Source organism: Schistocerca serialis, unplaced genomic scaffold (assembly GCF_023864345.2).
Source record: "Schistocerca serialis cubense isolate TAMUIC-IGC-003099 unplaced genomic scaffold, iqSchSeri2.2 HiC_scaffold_1393, whole genome shotgun sequence".
In the NCBI taxonomy this organism is placed as follows: domain Eukaryota; kingdom Metazoa; phylum Arthropoda; class Insecta; order Orthoptera; family Acrididae; genus Schistocerca; species Schistocerca serialis.
Window position 1 is genome coordinate 10,886,160 of NW_026047617.1, and position 18,976 is coordinate 10,905,135.

Sequence of the window (18,976 nt, forward strand, 5' to 3'; positions counted from 1 at the left end):
GACGGACCAAGGGATACAGTAAACCGGAAGTGAAGCATCGGAATCTAAAACTGGACTCACAGAAGAGGTTCAAATCACAGAAAGAGAGAGTGTCAGTCCGCTTTTACTTAAGTCGGCATTGTGCCTTTTGTATTAAATTCGGATGCAATTTCTGTGTTTAATCGTCAATAAGAAGGTCCAAGGGATACAGTAAACCTGAAGTGAAGCATCGGAATCTAAAACTGGACCCACAGGAGAGGTTCAAACCATAGATAGTTAGAGTGTCAGTCCGCTTGTACTTAAATCGGCATTGTGCCTTTGGAATTGAATTCCGATGCAATTTCTGTGTTTCATCGTCTATAAGATGATGCAAGGTATACAGTAAACCTGAAGTGAGGCTTCGGAATCTGAAACTGGACTCACAGGAGAGGTTCAAATCATAGAAAGTGGGAGTGTCAGTCCTCTTATACTTAAGTCGGCATTGTGCCTTTTGTATTAAATTCGGATGCAATTTCTGTATTTCATCGTCAATAAGAAGGTCAAAGGAATACAGTAAACCTGAAGTGAAGCATCGAAATCTAAAACTGGACTCACAGGAGAGGTTCAAATCATAGAAAGTTAGAGTGTCAGTCTTCTTGTACTTAAGTCGGCATTGTGCTTTTGAATTTAATTCCGATTCAATTTCTGTGTTTCATCGTCAATAAGAAGGTGCAAGGTATACAGTAAACCTGAAGTGAAGCATCGGAATCCAAAACTGGACTCACAGGAGAGGTTCAAATCATAGTGAGTTAGAGTGTCAGTCCTCTTGTACTTAAGTCAGCATTGTGCCTTTTGAATTTAATTCCGATGCAATTTTTGTGTTTCATCGTCAATAAGAATGTGCAAGGTATACAGTAAACCTGAAGTGAAGCATCGGAATCTAAAACTGGACTCACAGGAGAGATTCAAATCATAGAAAGTTAGAGAGTCAGTCCTCTTGTACTGAAGTCGGCATTGTACCTTTTGAATTAAATTCCTATGCAATTTCTGTGTTTCATCGTCAATAAGAAGGTGCAAGGTATACAGTAAACCTGAAGTGAAGCATCGGAATCTAAAACTGGACTCACAGGAGAGGTTCAAATCATAGAGAGTTAGAGTGTCAGTCCTCTTGCATCAAAGTCGGCATTGTGCCTTTTGTATTTAATTCGGATGGAATTTCGGTGTTTCATCGTTAATAAGAAGGTGCAAGGTATACAGTAAACCGGAAGTGAAGCATCGGAATCTGAAACTGGACACACAGGAGAGGTTCAAATCATAGAAAGAGAGAGTGACAGTCCTCTTTTACTTAAGTCGGCATTGTGCCTTTTGTATTAAATTCGGATGCAATTTCTGTGTTTCATCGTCAATAAGAAGGTCCAAGGTCTACAGTATACCTGAAGTGGAGCATCGGAATCTAAAACTGGACTCACAGTAGAGGTTAAAATCATAGAAAGGGAGAGTGTCAGTCCTCTTGTACTTAAGTCAGCATTGTGCCTTTTGTATTAATTTCGGATGCAATTTCTGTGTTCCACCGTCAATAAGAAGGTGCAAGGTATACAGTAAACCTGAAGTGAAGCATCGGAATCTAAAACTGGACACACAGGAGAGGTTCAAATCATAGAAAGTGAGAGTGTCCGTCCTCTTGTCCTTAAGTCGGCATTGTGCCTTTTGTATTAAATTCGGATTCAATTTCTCTGTTTCATCGTCAATAAGAAGGTCCAAGGTATACAGTAAACCTGAAGTGAAGCATCGGAATCTAAAACTGGTCTCACAGGAGAGGTTCAAAACATAGAAAGTGATTGTGTCAGTCCTCTTTTTACTTAAGTCGGCATTGTGCCTTTTGTATTAAATTCCGAAGCAATTTCTGTGTTTCATCGTCAATAAGAAGTTGCAAGGTATACAGTAAACCGGAAGTGAAGCATCGTAATCTAAAACTGGACTCACAGGTGAGGTTCAAATCATAGGAAGAGAGAGTGTCAGTCCTCTTTTACTTAAGTCGGCATTGTGCCTTTTGTATTAAATTCCGATGCAATTTCTGTGTTTCATCGTCAATAAGAAGGTCCAAGGGATACAGTAAACCGGAACTGAAGCATCGGAATCTAAAACTGGACTCACAGGAGAGGTTCAAATCATAGAAAGAGAGAGTGTCAGACCTCTTTTACTTAAGTGGGCATTGTGCCTTTTGTATTAAATTCGGATGCAATTTCTGTGTTTCATCGTCAATAAGAAGGTCCAAGGAATACAGTAAACCGGAAGTGAAGCATCGGAATCTAAAACTGGACTCACAGAAGAGGTTCAAATCATAGAAAGAGAGAGTGTCAGTCCTCTTTTACTTAAGTCGGCATTGTGCCTTTTGTATTAAATTCGGATGCAATTTCTGTGTTTAATCGTCAATAAGAAGGTCCAAGGGATACAGTAAACCTGAAGTGAAGCATCGGAATCTAAAACTGGACCCACAGGAGAGGTTCAAACCATAGATAGTTAGAGTGTCAGTCTTCTTGTACTTAAGTCGGCATTGTGCTTTTGAATTTAATTCCGATTCAATTTCTTTGTTTCATCGTCAATATGAAGGTGCAAGGTATACAGTAAAACGGAAGTGAAGCATCGGAATCCAAAACTGGACTCACAGGAGAGGTTCAAATCATAGAGAGTTAGAGTGTCAGTCCTCTTGTACTTAAGTCAGCATTGTGCCTTTTGAATTTAATTCCGATGCAATTTTTGTGTTTCATCGTCAATAAGAATGTGAAAGGTATACAGTAAACCTGAAGTGAAGCATCGGAATCTAAAACTGGACTCACAGGAGAGGTTCAAATCATAGAAAGTGGGAGTGTCAGTCATCTTGTACTTAGGTCGGCATCTTGCCCTTTGTATTAAATTCGGATGTAATTTCTGTATTTCATCGTCAATAAGAAGGTGCAAGGTATAGAGTAAACCTGAAGTGAAGCATGGGAATCTAAAACTGGACTCACAGGAGAGGTTCAAATCATAGAAAGTGGGAGTGTCAGTCCTCTTGTACTTAAGTCGGCATTGTGCCTTTTGTATTAAATTCGGATGTAATTTCTGAATTTCATCGTCAATAAGAAGGTCCAAAGAATACAGTAAACCTGAAGTGAAGCATCGGAATCTAAAACTGGACTCACAGGAGAGGTGCAAATCATAGAAACTTAGAGTGTCAGTCCTCTTGTACTTAAGTCTTCATTGTACTTTTTGAATTTAATTCCGATGCAAGTTTTGTGTCTCATCGACAATAAGACGGTGCACGTTGTACAGTAAACCTGAAGTGAAGCATCGGAATCTAAAACTGGAATCACAGGAGAGGTTCAAAACATAGAAAGTGAGAGTGTCAGTCCTCTTGTACTAAAGTCGGCATTGTGCCTTTTGTATTAAATTCGGATGGAATTTCTGTGTTTCATCGTCAATAAGAAGCTGCAAGGTATACAGTAAACCTGAAGTGAAGCATAACTGGACTCACAGGAGAGGTTCAAATCATAGAAAGAGAAAGTGACAGTCCTCTTTTACTTAAGTCGGCATTGTGCCTTTTGTATTAAATTCGGATGTAATTTCTGTGTTTGATCGTCAATAAGAAGGTCCAAGGGATACAGTATACCTGAAGTGGAGCATCGGAATCTAAAACTGGACTCACAGTAGAGGTTCAAATCATAGGAAGGGAGAGTGTCAGTCCTCTTGTACTTAAGTCAGCATTGTGCCTATTGTATTAAATTCGGATGCAGTTTCTGTGTTCCACCGTCAATAAGAAGGTGCAAGGTATACAGTAAACCTGAAGAGAAGCATCGGAATCTAAAACTGGACTCACAGGAGAGGCTCAAATCATAGAGAGTGAGAGTGTCAGTCCTCATGTATTTAAGTCGTCATTGTGCCTTTTGTATTAATTTCGGATGCAATTTCGGTGTGTCATCGTCAATAAGAAGGTCCAAGGGATACAGTAAACCTGAAATGAAGCATCGGAATCTAAAACTGGACTCACAGGGAAGAATCAAATCATAGAAAGTTTGAGTGTCAGTCCTCTTGTACTTAAGTCAGCATTGTGCCTTTTGAATTTAATTCCGATGCAATTTCTATGTTTCATCGTCAATAAGAAGGTGCAAGGTATACAGTAAACTTGAAGTGAAGCATCGGAATCTAAAACTGGACTCACAGGAGACGTTCAAAATATAGAAAGTGACAGTGTCAGTCCTCTTTTTACTTAAGTCGGCATTGTGCCATTTGTATTAAATTCCGAAGCAATTTCTGTGTTTCATCGTCAATAAGAAGGTACAAGGTATACAGTAAACTTGAAGAGAAGCATCGGAATCTAAAACTGGACTCACAGTAGAGGATCAAATCATAGAAAGAGAGAGTGTCAGTCCTCTTTTACTTAAGTCGGCATTGTGCTTTTTAATTTAATTCCGACTCAATTTCTGTGTTTCATCGTCAATAAGAAGGTGCAAGGTATACAGTAAACCTGAAGTGAAGCATCGGAATCCAAAACTGGACTCACAGGAGAGGTTCAAATCATAGAGAGTTAGAGTGTCAGTCCTCTTGTACTTAAGTCAGCATTGTGCCTTTTGAATTTAATTCCATTGCAATTTTTGTGTTTCATCGTCAATAAGAATGTGCAAGGTATACAGTAAACCTGAAGTGAAGCATCGGAATCTAAAACTGGACTCACAGGAGAGATTCAAATCATAGAAAGTTAGAGAGTCAGTCCTCTTGTACTGAAGTCGGCATTGTACCTTTTGTATTAAATTCCTATGCAATTTCTGTGTTTCATCGTCAATAAGATGGTGCAAGGTATACAGTAAACCTGAAGTGAAGCATCGGAATCTAAAACTGGACTCACAGGAGAGGTTCAAATCATAGAGAGTTAGAGTGTCAGTCCTCTTGCACCAAAGTCGGCATTGTGCCTTTTGTATTTAATTCGGTTGGAATTTCGGTGTTTCATCGTTAATAAGAAGGTACAAGGTGTACAGTAAACCGGAAGTGAAGCATCGGAATCTAAAACTGGACTCACAGGAGAGGTTCAAATCATAGAAAGAGAGAGTGACAGTCCTCTTTTACTTAAGTCGGCATTGTGCCTTTTGTATTAAATTCGGATGCAATTTCTGTGTTTCATCGTCAATAAGAAGGTCCAAGGTCTACAGTACACCTGAAGTGGAGCATCGGAATCTAAAACTGGACTCACAGTAGAGGTTAAAATCATAGAAAGTTAGAGTGTCAGTCCTCTTGTACTTAAGTCAGCATTGTGCCTTTTGTATTAAATTCGGATGCAATTTCTGTGTTCCACCGTCAATAAGAAGGTGCAAGGTATACAGTAAACCGGAAGTGAAGCATCGGAATCTAAAACTGGACTCACAGGAGAGGTTCAAATCATTGAAAGAGAGAGTGACAGTCCTCTTTTTACTTAAGTCGGCATTGTGCCTTTTGTATTAAATTCCGAAGCAATGTCTGTGTTTCATCGTCAATAAGAAGTTGCAAGGTATACAGTAAACCGGAAGTGAAGCATCGTAATCTAAAACTGGACTCACAGGTGAGGTTCAAATCATAGGAAGTGAGAGTGTCAGTCCTCTTTTACTTAAGTCGGCATTGTGCCTTTTGTATTAAATTCCGATGCAATTTCTGTGTTTCATCGTCTATAAGAAGGTCCAAGGGATACAGTAAACCGGAACTGAAGCATCGGAATCTAAAACTGGACTCACAGGAGAGGTTCAAATCATAGAAAGAGAGAGAGTCAGTCCTCTTTTACTTAAGTGGGCATTGTGCCTTTTGTATTAAATTCGGATGCAATTTCTGTGTTTCATCGTCAATATGAAGCTCCAAGGGATACAGTAAACCTGAAGTGAAGCATCGTAATCTAAAACTGGACTCACAGGAGAGGTACAAAGACATAGATAGTTAGAGTGTCAGTCCTCTTGTACTTAAATCGGCATTGTGCCTTTAGAATTTAATTCCGATGCAATTTCTGTGTTTCATCGTCAATAAGAAGGTGCAAGGTATACAGTAAACCAGAAGTGAAGCATCGGAATCTACAACTGGACTCACAGGAGAGGTTCAAATCATAGAAAGTGGGAGTGTCAGTCATCTTGTACTTAGGTCGGCATTGTGCGCTTTGTATTAAATTCGGATGTAATTTCTGTATTTCATCGTCAATAAGAAGGTGCAAGGTATAGAGTAAACCTGAAGTGAAGCATGGGAATCTAAAACTGGACTCACAGGAGAGGTTCAAATCATAGAAAGTGGGAGTGTCAGTCCTCTTGTACTTAAGTCTTCATTGTACTTTTTGAATTTAATTCCGATGCAAGTTTTGTGTCTCATCGTCAATAAGACGGTGCACGTTGTACAGTAAACCTGAAGTGAAGCATCGGAATCTAAAACTGGGATCACAGGAGAGGTTCAAAACATAGAAAGTGAGAGTGTCAGTCCTCTTGTACTAAAGTCGGCATTGTGCCTTTTTTATTAAATTCGGATGGAATTTCTGTGTTTCATCGTCAATAAGAAGCTGCAAGGTATACAGTAAACCTGAAGTGAAGCATCGGAATCTAAAACTGGACTCACAGGAGAGGTTCAAATCATAGAAAGAGAAAGTGACAGTCCTCTTTTACTTAAGTCGGCATTGTGCCTTTTGTATTAAATTCGGATGTAATTTCTGTGTTTCATCGTCAATAAGAAGGTCCAAGGGATACAGTATACCTGAAGTGAAGCATCGGAATCTAAAACTGGACTCACAGTAGAGGTTCAAATCATAGGAAGGGAGAGTGTCAGTCCTCTTGTACTTAAGTCAGCATTGTGCCTATTGTATTATATTCGGATGCAGTTTCTGTGTTCCACCGTCAATAAGAAGGTGCAAGGTATACCGTAAACCTGAAGAGAAGCATCGGAATCTAAAACTGGACCCACAGGAGAGGTTCAAATCATAGAGAGTGAGAGTGTCAGTCCTCATGTATTTAAGTCGTCATTGTGCCTTTTGTATTAAATTCGGATGCAATTTCGGTGTGTCATCGTCAATAAGAAGGTCCAAGGGATACAGTAAACCTGAAATGAAGCGTCGGAATCTAAAACTGGACTCACAGGGAAGAATCAAATCATAGAAAGTTTGAGTGACAGTCCTCTTGTACTTAAGTCAGCATTGTGCCTTTTGAATTTAATTCCGATGCAATTTCTGTGTATCATCGTCAATAAGAAGGTGAAAGGTATACAGTAAACCTGAAGTGAAGCATCGGAATCTAAAACTGGACTCACAGGAGACGTTCAAAACATAGAAAGTGAGGGTGTCAGTCCTTTTTTTACTTAAGTCGGCATTGTGCCTTTTGTATTAAATTCCGAAGCAATTTCTGTGTTTCATCGTCAATAAGAAGGTACAAGGTATACAGTAAACTGGAAGAGAAGCATCGGAATCTAAAACTGGACTCACAGTAGAGGATCAAATCATAGAAAGAGAGAGTGTCAGTCCTCTTTTACTTAAGTCGGCATTGTGCCTTTTGTATTAAATTCCGATGCAATTTCTATGTTTCATCGTCAATAAGAAGGTCCAAGGGATACAGTAAACCGGAACTGAAGCATCGGAATCTAAAACTGGACTCACAGGAGTGGTTCAAATCATAGAAAGAGAGAGTGGCAGTCCTCCTTTACTTAAGTCGGCATTGTGCCTTTTGTATTAAATTCGGATGCAATTTCTATGTTTCATCGTCAATAGGAAAGTCCAAGGGATACAGTATACCTAAAGTGAAGCATCGGTATATAAAACTGGACTCACAGGAGAGGTACAAAACCATAGATAGTTAGAGTGTCAGTCCTCTTGTACTTAAGTCGGCATTGTGCCTTTTGTATTAAATTCGGATGTAATTTCTGTATTTCATCGTCAATAAGAAGTTCCAAGGAATACAGTAAACCTGAAGTGAAGCATCGAAATCTAAAACTGGACTCACAGGAGAGGTTCAAATCATAGAAAGTTAGAGTGTCAGTCCTCTTGTACTTAAGTCTTCATTGTACCTTTTGAATTTAATTCCGATGCAATTTTTGTGTTTCATCGTCAATAAGACGGTGCAAGGCATACAGTAAACCTGAAGTGAAGCATCGGAAACTAAAACTGGAATCACAGGAGAGGTTCAAATCATAGAAAGTGAGAGTGTCAGTCCTCTTATACTTAAGTCGGCAATGTGCTTTTTGTATTAAATTCCGATGCAATTTCTGTGTTTCATCGTCAATAAGATGGTGCAAGGTTTACAGTAAACCTGAAGTTAAGCATCGGAATCTAATACTGGACTCACAGGAAAGGTTCAAATCATAGAAAGTGAGTGTTTCAGTCCTCTTTTACTTATGTCGGTATTGTGCCTTTTGTATTAAATTCGGATGCTATTTCTGTGCTTCATCGTCAATAAGAAGGTCCAAGGTATACAGTAAACCTGAAGTGAAGCATCGGAATCTAAAACTGGACTCACAGGAGTGGTTCAAATCATAGAAAGTGAGAGTGTCAGTCCTCATGTATTTAGGTCGTCATTGTGCCTTTTGTATTAAGTTCGGATGCATTTTCTGTGTGTCATCGCCAATTAGAAGGTCCAAGGGATACAGTAAACCTGAAATAAGCATCGGAATTTAAAACTGGACTCACAGGAGAGGTTCAAATCATAGAAAGTTAGAGTGTCAGTCCTCTTGTACTTAAGTCGGCATTGTGCCTTTTGAATTTAATTCCGATGCAATTTCTGTGTTTCATCGTCAATAAGAAAGTGCAAGGTATACAGTAAACCTGAAGTGAAGCATCGTAATCTAAAACTGGACTCACAGGAGAGGTTAAAATCACAGAAAGTGAGTGTGTCAGTCCTCTTTTACTTAAGTCGGCATTGTGCCTTTTTTTATTAACTCGGATGCAATTTCTGTGTTTCATCGTCAATAAGAAGGTCCAAGGGATACAGTAAACCTGAAGTGAAGCATCGGAATCTAAAATTAGACTCACAGGTGAGGTTCTAATCATAGAAAGTTAGAGTGTCAGTCCTCTTGTACTTAAGTCGGCATTGTGCCTTTTGTATTAAATTCGGATGCAAACTCTGTGTTTCATCGTCAATAAGAAGGTCCAGGGAATACAGTAAACCTGAAGTTAAGCATCGGAATCGAAAACTGGACTCATAGGAGAGGTTCAAATCATAGAAAGTGAGAGTGTCAGTCTTTATTTTACTTATGTCGGCATTCTGCCTTTTGTATTAAATTCCGATGCAATTTCTGTGTTTCATCGTCAATAAGAAGGTGCGAGGTATACAGTATACTTGAAGTTAAGCATCGGAATCTAAAACTGGACTCACAGGAGAGGTTCAAATCAAAAAAAGAGAGAGTGACAGTCCTCTTGTACTTAAGTCGGCATTGTGCCTTTTGTATTAAACTGAGATGGAATTTCTGTGTTTCATCGTCAATAAGAAGGTGCAAGGTATACAGTAAACCTGATGTGAAGCATCGGAATCTAAAACTGGACTCACAGGAGTGGTTCAAATAGTAGAAAGTAAGAGTGTCAGTCCTCTTGTACTTAAGTCTGCATTATACCTTTTGAATTTAATTCCGATGCAATTTTGTTGCTTCATCGTCAATAAGACGGTGCAAGGTATACAGTAAACCTGAAGTGAAGCATCGGAATCTAAAACTGGAATCACAGGAGAGGTTCAAATCATAGAAAGAGAGAGTGACAGTCCTCTTTTACTTAAGTCGGCATTGTGCCTTTTGTATTAAATTCGGATGCAATTTCTGTGTTTCATCGTCAATAAGAAGGTCCAAGGTCTACAGTATACCTGAAGTGGAGCATCGGAATCTAAAACTGGACGCACAGTAGAGGTTAAAATCATAGAAAAGGAGAGTGTCAGTCATCTTGTACTTAAGTCAGCATTGTGCCTTTTGTATTAAATTCGGATGCAATTTCTGTGTTCCACCGTCAATAAGAAGGTGCAAGGTATACAGTAAACCGGAAGTGAAGCATCGGAATCTAAAACTGGACTCACAGGAGAGGTTCAAATCATTGAAAGAGAGAGTGACAGTCCTCTTTTACTTAAGTCGGCATTGTGCCTTTTGTATTAAATTCGGATGCAATTTCTCTGTTTCATCGTCAATAAGAAGGTCCAAGGTATACAGTAAACCTGAAGTGAAGCATCGGAATCTAAAACTGGTCTCACAGGAGAGGTTCAAAACATAGAAAGTGATTGTGTATGTCCTCTTTTTACTTAAGTCGGCATTGTGCCTTTTGTATTAAATTCCGAAGCAATGTCTGTGTTTCATCGTCAATAAGAAGTTGCAATGTATACAGTAAACCGGAAGTGAAGCATCGTAATCTAAAGCTGGACTCACAGGTGAGGTTCAAATCATAGGAAGTGAGAGTGTCAGTCCTCTTTTACTTAAGTCGGCATTGTGCCTTTTGTATTAAATTCCGATGCAATTTCTGTGTTTCATCGTCAATAAGAAGGTCCAAGGGATACAGTAAACCGGAACTGAAGCATCGGAATCTAAAACTGGACTCACAGGAGAGGTTCAAATCATAGAAAGAGAGAGTGTCAGTCCTCTTTTACTTAAGTGGGCATTGTGCCTTTTGTATTAAATTCGGATGCAATTTCTGTGTTTCATCGTCAATATGAAGCTCCAAGGGATACAGTAAACCTGAAGTGAAGCATCGGAATCTAAAACTGGACTCACAGGAGAGGTACAAAGACATAGATAGTTAGAGTGTCAGTCCTCTTGTACTTAAATCGGCATTGTGCCTTTAGAATTTAAATCCGATGCAATTTCTGTGTTTCATCGTCAATAAGAAGGTGCAAGGTATACAGTAAACCAGAAGTGAAGCATCGGAATCTACAACTGGACTCACAGGAGAGGTTCAAATCATAGAAAGTGGGAGTGTCAGTCATCTTGTACTTAGGTCGGCATTGTGCGCTTTGTGATAAATTCGGATGTAATTTCTGTATTTCATCGTCAATAAGAAGGTGCAAGGTATAGAGTAAACCTGAAGTGAAGCATGGGAATCTAAAACTGGACTCACAGGAGAGGTTCAAATCATAGAAAGTGGGAGTGTCAGTCCTCTTGTACTTAAGTCTTCATTGTACTTTTTGAATTTAATTCCGATGCAAGTTTTCTGTCTCATCGTCAATAAGACGGTGCACGTTGTACAGTAAACCTGAAGTGAAGCATCGGAATCTAAAACTGGAATCACAGGAGAGGTTCAAAACATAGAAAGTGAGAGTGTCAGTCCTCTTGTACTAAAGTCGGCATTGTGCCTTTTTTATTAAATTCGGATGGAATTTCTGTGTTTCATCGTCAATAAGAAGCTGCAAGGTATACAGTAAACCTGAAGTGAAGCATCGGAATCTAAAACTGGACTCACAGGAGAGGTTCAAATCATAGAAAGAGAAAGTGACAGTCCTCTTTTACTTAAGTCGGCATTGTGCCTTTTGTATTAAATTCGGATGTAATTTCTGTGTTTCATCGTCAATAAGAAGGTCCAAGGGATACAGTATACCTGAAGTGAAGCATCGGAATCTAAAACTGGACTCACAGTAGAGGTTCAAATCATAGGAAGGGAGAGTGTCAGTCCTCTTGTACTTAAGTCAGCATTGTGCCTATTGTATTATATTCGGATGCAGTTTCAGTGTTCCACCGTCAATAAGAAGGTGCAAGGTATACAGTAAACCTGAAGAGAAGCATCGGAATCTAAAACTGGACTCACAGGAGAGGTTCAAATCATAGAGAGTGAGAGTGTCAGTCCTCATGTATTTAAGTCGTCATTGTGCCTTTTGTATTAAATTCGGATGCAATTTCGATGTGTCATCGTCAATAAGAAGGTCCAAGGGATACAGTAAACCTGAAATGAAGCATCGGAATCTAAAACTGGACTCACAGGGAAGAATCAAATCATAGAAAGTTTGAGTGACAGTCCTCTTGTACTTAAGTCAGCATTGTGCCTTTTGAATTTCATTCCGATGCAATTTCTGTGTATCATCGTCAATAAGAAGGTGAAAGGTATACAGTAAACCTGAGTGAAGCATCGGAATCTAAAACTGGACTCACAGGAGACGTTCAAAACATAGAAAGTGAGGGTGTCAGTCCTCTTTTTACTTAAGTCGGCATTGTGCCTTTTGTATTAAATTCCGAAGCAATTTCTGTGTTTCATCGTCAATAAGAAGGTACAAGGTATACAGTAAACTGGAAGAGAAGAATCGGAATCTAAAACTGGACTCACAGTAGAGGATCAAATCATAGAAAGAGAGAGTGTCAGTCCTCTTTTACTTAAGTCGGCATTGTGCCTTTTGTATTAAATTCCGATGCAATTTCTATGTTTCATCGTCAATAAGAAGGTCCAAGGGATACAGTAAACCGGAACTGAAGCATCGGAATCTAAAACTGGACTCACAGGAGAGGTTCAAATCATAGAAAGAGAGAGTGGCAGTCCTCCTTTACTTAAGTCGGCATTGTGCCTTTTGTATTAAATTCGGATGCAATTTCTATGTTTCATCGTCAATAGGAAAGTCCAAGGGATACAGTATACCTAAAGTGAAGCATCGGTATATAAAACTGGACTCACAGGAGAGGTAAAAACCATAGATAGTTAGAGTGTCAGTCCTCTTGTACTTAAGTCGGCATTGTGCCTTTTGTATTAAATTCGGATGTAATTTCTGTATTTCATCGTCAATAAGAAGTTCCAAGGAATACAGTAAACCTGAAGTGAAGCATCGAAATCTAAAACTGGACTCACAGGAGAGGTTCAAATCATAGAAAGTGTGAGTGTCAGTCCTCTTGTACTTAAGTCGGAATTGTGCCTTTTGAATTTAATTCCGATGTAATTTCTGTGTTTCATCGTCAATAAGAAGGTGCAAGGTATACAGTAAACCTGAAGTGAAGCATCGGAATCCAAAACTGGACTCACAGGGGAGGTTCAAATCATAGAGAGTTAGAGTGTCAGTCCACTTGTACTTAAGTCGGCATTGTGCCTTTTGTATTAAATTCGGATGCAATTTCTGTATTTCGTCGTCAATAAGAAGGACCAAGGGATACAGTAAACCTGAAGTGAAGCATCGGAATCTAAAACTGCACTCACAGGAGAGGTTCAAAACATAGAAAGTTAGAGTGTCAGTCCTCTTGTACTTAAGTCTTCATTGTACCTTTTGAATTTAATTCCGATGCAATTTTTGTGTTTCATCGTCAATTAGACGGTGCAAGGCCTACAGTAAACCTGAAGTGAAGCATCGGAAACTAAAACTGGAATCACAGGAGAGGTTCAAATCATAGAAAGTGAGAGTGTCAGTCCTCTTATACTTAAGTCGGCAATGTGCTTTTTGTATTAAATTCCGATGCAATTTCTGTGTTTCATCGTCAATAAGATGGTGCAAGGTTTACAGTAAACCTGAAGTTAAGCATCGGAATCTAATACTGGACTCACAGGAAAGGTTCAAATCATAGAAAGTGAGTGTTTCAGTCCTCTTTTACTTATGTCGGTATTGTGCCTTTTGTATTAAATTCGGATGCTATTTCTGTGCTTCATCGTCAATAAGAAGGTCCAAGGTATACAGTAAACCTGAAGTGAAGCATCGGAATCTAAAACTGGACTCACAGGTGAGGTTCTAATCATAGAAAGTTAGAGTGTCAGTCCTCTTGTACTTAAGTCGGCATTGTGCCTTTTGTATTAAATTCGGATGCAAACTCTGTGTTTCATCGTCAATAAGAAGGTCCAGGGAATACAGTAAACCTGAAGTTAAGCATCGGAATCGAAAACTGGACTCATAGGAGAGGTTCAAATCATAGAAAGTGAGAGTGTCAGTCTTTATTTTACTTATGTCGGCATTGTGCCTTTTGTATTAAATTCCGATGCAATTTCTGTGTTTCATCGTCAATAAGAAGGTGCGAGGTATACAGTATACTTGAAGTTAAGCATCGGAATCTAAAACTGGACTCACAGGAGAGGTTCAAATCAAAAAAAGAGAGAGTGACAGTCCTCTTGTACTTAAGTCGGCATTGTGCCTTTTGTATTAAACTGAGATGGAATTTCTGTGTTTCATCGTCAATAAGAAGGTGCAAGGTATACAGTAAACCTGATGTGAAGCATCGGAATCTAAAACTGGACTCACAGGAGTGGTTCAAATAGTAGAAAGTAAGAGTGTCAGTCCTCTTGTACTTAAGTCTGCATTATACCTTTTGAATTTAATTCCGATGCAATTTTGTTGCTTCATCGTCAATAAGACGGTGCAAGGTATACAGTAAACCTGAAGTGAAGCATCGGAATCTAAAACTGGAATCACAGGAGAGGTTCAAATCATAGAAAGTGAGAGTGTCAGTCCTCTTGTACTTAAGTCGGCATTGTGCCTTTTGTATTAAATTCGGCTGCAATTTCTGTGTTTCATCGTCAATAAGAAAGTCCAAGGAATACAGTAAACCAGAAGTGAAGCATCGGAATCTAAAACTGGACTCACAGAAGAGGTTCAAATCATAGAAAGAGAGAGTGTCAGTCCTCTTTTACTTAAGTCGGCATTGTGCCTTTTGTATTAAATTCGGATGCAATTTCTGTGTTTAATCGTCAATAAGAAGGTCCAAGGGATACAGTAAACCTGAAGTGAAGCATCGGAATCTAAAACTGGACACACAGGAGAGGTTCAAACCATAGATAGTTAGAGTGTCAGTCTTCTTGTACTTAAGTCGGCATTGTGCTTTTGAATTTAATTCCGATTCAATTTCTTTGTTTCATCGTCAATATGAAGGTGCAAGGTATACAGTAAACCTGAAGTGAAGCATCGGAATCCAAAACTGGACTCACAGGAGAGGTTCAAATCATTGAGAGTTAGAGTGTCAGTCCTCTTGTACTTAAGTCAGCATTGTGCCATTTGAATTTAATTCCGATGCAATTTTTGTGTTTCATCGTCAATAAGAATGTGAAAGGTATACAGTAAACCTGAAGTGAAGCATCGGAATCTAAAACTGGACTCACAGGAGAGGTTCAAATCATAGAAAGTGGGAGTGTCAGTCATCTTGTACTTAGGTCGGCATTGTGCCCTTTGTATTAAATTCGGATGTAATTTCTGTATTTCATCGTCAATAAGAAGGTGCAAGGTATAGAGTAAACCTGAAGTGAAGCATGGGAATCTAAAACTGGACTCACAGGAGAGGTTCAAATCATAGAAAGTGGGAGTGTCAGTCCTCTTGTACTTAAGTCGGCATTGTGCCTTTTGTATTAAATTCGGATGTAATTTCTGAATTTCATCGTCAATAAGAAGGTCCAAAGAATACAGTAAACCTGAAGTGAAGCATCGGAATCTAAAACTGGACTCACAGGAGAGGTGCAAATCATAGAAACTTAGAGTGTCAGTCCTCTTGTACTTAAGTCTTCATTGTACTTTTTGAATTTAATTCCGATGCAAGTTTTGTGTCTCTTCGTCAATAAGACGGTGCACGTTGTACAGTAAACCTGAGGTGAAGCATCGGAATCTAAAACTGGAATCACAGGAGAGGTTCAAAACATAGAAAGTGAGAGTGTCAGTCCTCTTGTACTAAAGTCGGCATTGTGCCTTTTGTATTAAATTCGGATGGAATTTCTGTGTTTCATCGTCAATAAGAAGCTGCAAGGTATACAGTAAACCTGAAGTGAAGCATAACTGGACTCACAGGAGAGGTTCAAATCATAGAAAGAGAAAGTGACAGTCCTCTTTTACTTAAGTCGGCATTGTGCCTTTTGTATTAAATTCGGATGTAATTTCTGTGTTTCATCGTCAATAAGAAGGTCCAAGGGATACAGTATACCTGAAGTGGAGCATCGGAATCTAAAACTGGACTCACAGTAGAGGTTCAAATCATAGGAAGGGAGAGTGTCAGTCCTCTTGTACTTAAGTCAGCATTGTGCCTATTGTATTAAATTCGGATGCAGTTTCTGTGTTCCACCGTCAATAAGAAGGTGCAAGGTATACAGTAAACCTGAAGAGAAGCATCGGAATCTAAAACTGGACTCACAGGAGAGGTTCAAATCATAGAGAGTGAGAGTGTCAGTCCTCATGTATTTAAGTCGTCATTGTGCCTTTTGTATTAAATTCGGATGCAATTTCGGTGTGTCATCGTCAATAAGAAGGTCCAAGGGATACAGTAAACCTGAAATGAAGCATCGGAATCTAAAACTGGACTCACAGGGAAGAATCAAATCATAGAAAGTTTGAGTGTCAGTCCACTTGTACTTAAGTCAGCATTGTGCCTTTTGAATTTAATTCCGATGCAATTTCTATGTTTAATCGTCAATAAGAAGGTGCAAGGTATACAGTAAACTTGAAGTGAAGCATCGGAATCTAAAACTGGACTCACAGGAGACGTTCAAAAAATAGAAAGTGAGAGTGTCAGTCCTCTTTTTACTTAAGTCGGCATTGTGCCATTTGTATTAAATTCCGAAGCAATTTCTGTGTTTCATCGTCAATAAGAAGGTACAAGGTATACAGTAAACTTGAAGAGAAGCATCGGAATCTAAAACTGGACTCACAGTAGAGGATCAAATCATAGAAAGAGAGAGTGTCAGTCCTCTTTTACTTAAGTCGGCATTGTGCTTTTTAATTTAATTCCGATTCAATTTCTGTGTTTCATCGTCAATAAGAAGGTGCAAGGTATACAGTAAACCTGAAGTGAAGCATCGGAATCTAAAACTGGACTCACAGGAGAGTTTCAAATCATAGAAAGTTAGAGAGTCAGTCCTCTTGTACTGAAGTCGGCATTGTACCTTTTGTATTAAATTCCTATGCAATTTCTGTGTTTCATCGTCAATAAGATGGTGCAAGGTATACAGTAAACCTGAAGTGAAGCATCGGAATCTAAAACTGGACTCACAGGAGAGGTTCAAATCATAGAGAGTTAGAGTGTCAGTCCTCTTGCACCAAAGTCGGCATTGTGCCTTTTGTATTTAATTCGGATGGAATTTCGGTGTTTCATCGTTAATAAGAAGGTGCAAGGTGTACAGTAAACCGGAAGTGAAGCATCGGAATCTAAAACTGGACTCACAGGAGAGGTTCAAATCATAGAAAGAGAGAGTGACAGTCCTCTTTTACTTAAGTCGGCATTGTGACTTTTGTATTAAATTCGGATGCAATTTCTGTGTTTCATCGTCAATAAGAAGGTCCAAGGTCTACAGTATACCTGAAGTGGAGCATCGGAATCTAAAACTGGACTCACAGTAGAGGTTAAAATCATAGAAAGGGAGAGTGTCAGTCCTCTTGTACTTAAGTCAGCATTGTGCCTTTTGTATTAAATTCGGATGCAATTTCTGTGTTCCACCGTCAATAAGAAGGTGCAAGGTATACAGTAAACCGGAAGTGAAGCATCGGAATCTAAAACTGGACTCACAGGAGAGGTTCAAATCATTGAAAGAGAGAGTGACAGTCCTCTTTTACTTAAGTCGGCATTGTGCCTTTTGTATTAAAGTCGGATGCAATTTCTCTGTTTCATCGTCAATAAGAAGGTCCAAGGTATACAGTAAACCTGAAGTGAAGCATCGGAATCTAAAACTGGTCTCACAGGAGAGGTTCAAAACATAGAAAGTGAGAGTGTCAGTCCTCTTTTACTTAAGTCGGCATTGTGCCTTTTGTATTAAATTCCGATGCAATTTCTGTGTTTCATCGTCAATAAGAAGGTCCAAGGGATACAGTAAACCGGAACTGAAGCATCGGAATCTAAAACTGGACTCACAGGAGAGGTTCAAATCATAGAAAGAGAGAGTGTCAGTCCTCTTTTACTTAAGTGGGCATTGTGCCTTTTGTATTAAATTCGGATGCAATTTCTGTGTTTCATCGTCAATACGAAGCTCCAAGGGATACAGTAAACCTGAAGTGAAGCATCGGAATCTAAAACTGGACTCATAGGAGAGGTACAAAGACATAGATAGTTAGAGTGTCAGTCCTCTTGTACTTAAATCGGCATTGTGCCTTTAGAATTTAATTCCGATGCAATTTCTGTGTTTCATCGTCAATAAGAAGGTGCAAGGTATACAGTAAACCAGAAGTGAAGCATCGGAATCTACAACTGGACACACAGGAGAGGTTCAAATCATAGAAAGTGGGAGTGTCAGTCATCTTGTACTTAGGTCGGCATTGTGCGCTTTGTATTAAATTCGGATGTAATTTCTGTATTTCATCGTCAATAAGAAGGTGCAAGGTATAGAGTAAACCTGAAGTGAAGCATGGGAATCTAAAACTGGACTCACAGGAGAGATTCAAATCATAGAAAGTGGGAGTGTCAGTCCTCTTGTACTTAAGTCTTCATTGTACTTTTTGAATTTAATTCCGATGCAAGTTTTGTGTCTCATCGTCAATAAGACGGTGCACGTTGTACAGTAAACCTGAAGTGAAGCATCGGAATCTAAAACTGGAATCACAGGAGAGGTTCAAAACATAGAAAGTGAGAGTGTCAGTCCTCTTGTACTAAAGTCGGCATTGTGCCTTTTTTATTAAATTCGGATGGAATTTTTGTGTTTCATCGTCAATAAGAAGCTGCAAGGTATACAGTAAACCTGAAGTGAAGCATCGGAATCTAAAACTGGACTCACAGGAGAGGTTCAAATCATAGAAAGAGAAAGTGACAGTCCTCTTTTACTTAAGTCGGCATTGTGCCTTTTGTATTAAATTCGGATGTAATTTCTGTGTTTCATCGTCAATATAAAGGTCCAAGGGATACAGTATACCTGAAGTGAAGCATCGGAATCTAAAACTGGACTCACAGTAGAGGTTCAAATCATAGGAAGGGAGAGTGTCAGTCCTCTTGTACTTAAGTCAGCATTGTGCCTATTGTATTATATTCGGATGCAGTTTCTGTGTTCCACCGTCAATAAGAAGGTGCAAGGTATACAGTAAACCTGAAGAGAAGCATCGGAATCTAAAACTGGACTCACAGGAGAGGTTCAAATCATAGAGAGTGAGAGTGTCAGTCCTCATGTTTTTAAGTCGTCATTGTGCCTTTTGTATTAAATTCGGATGCAATTTCGGTGTGTCATCGTCAATAAGAAGGTCCA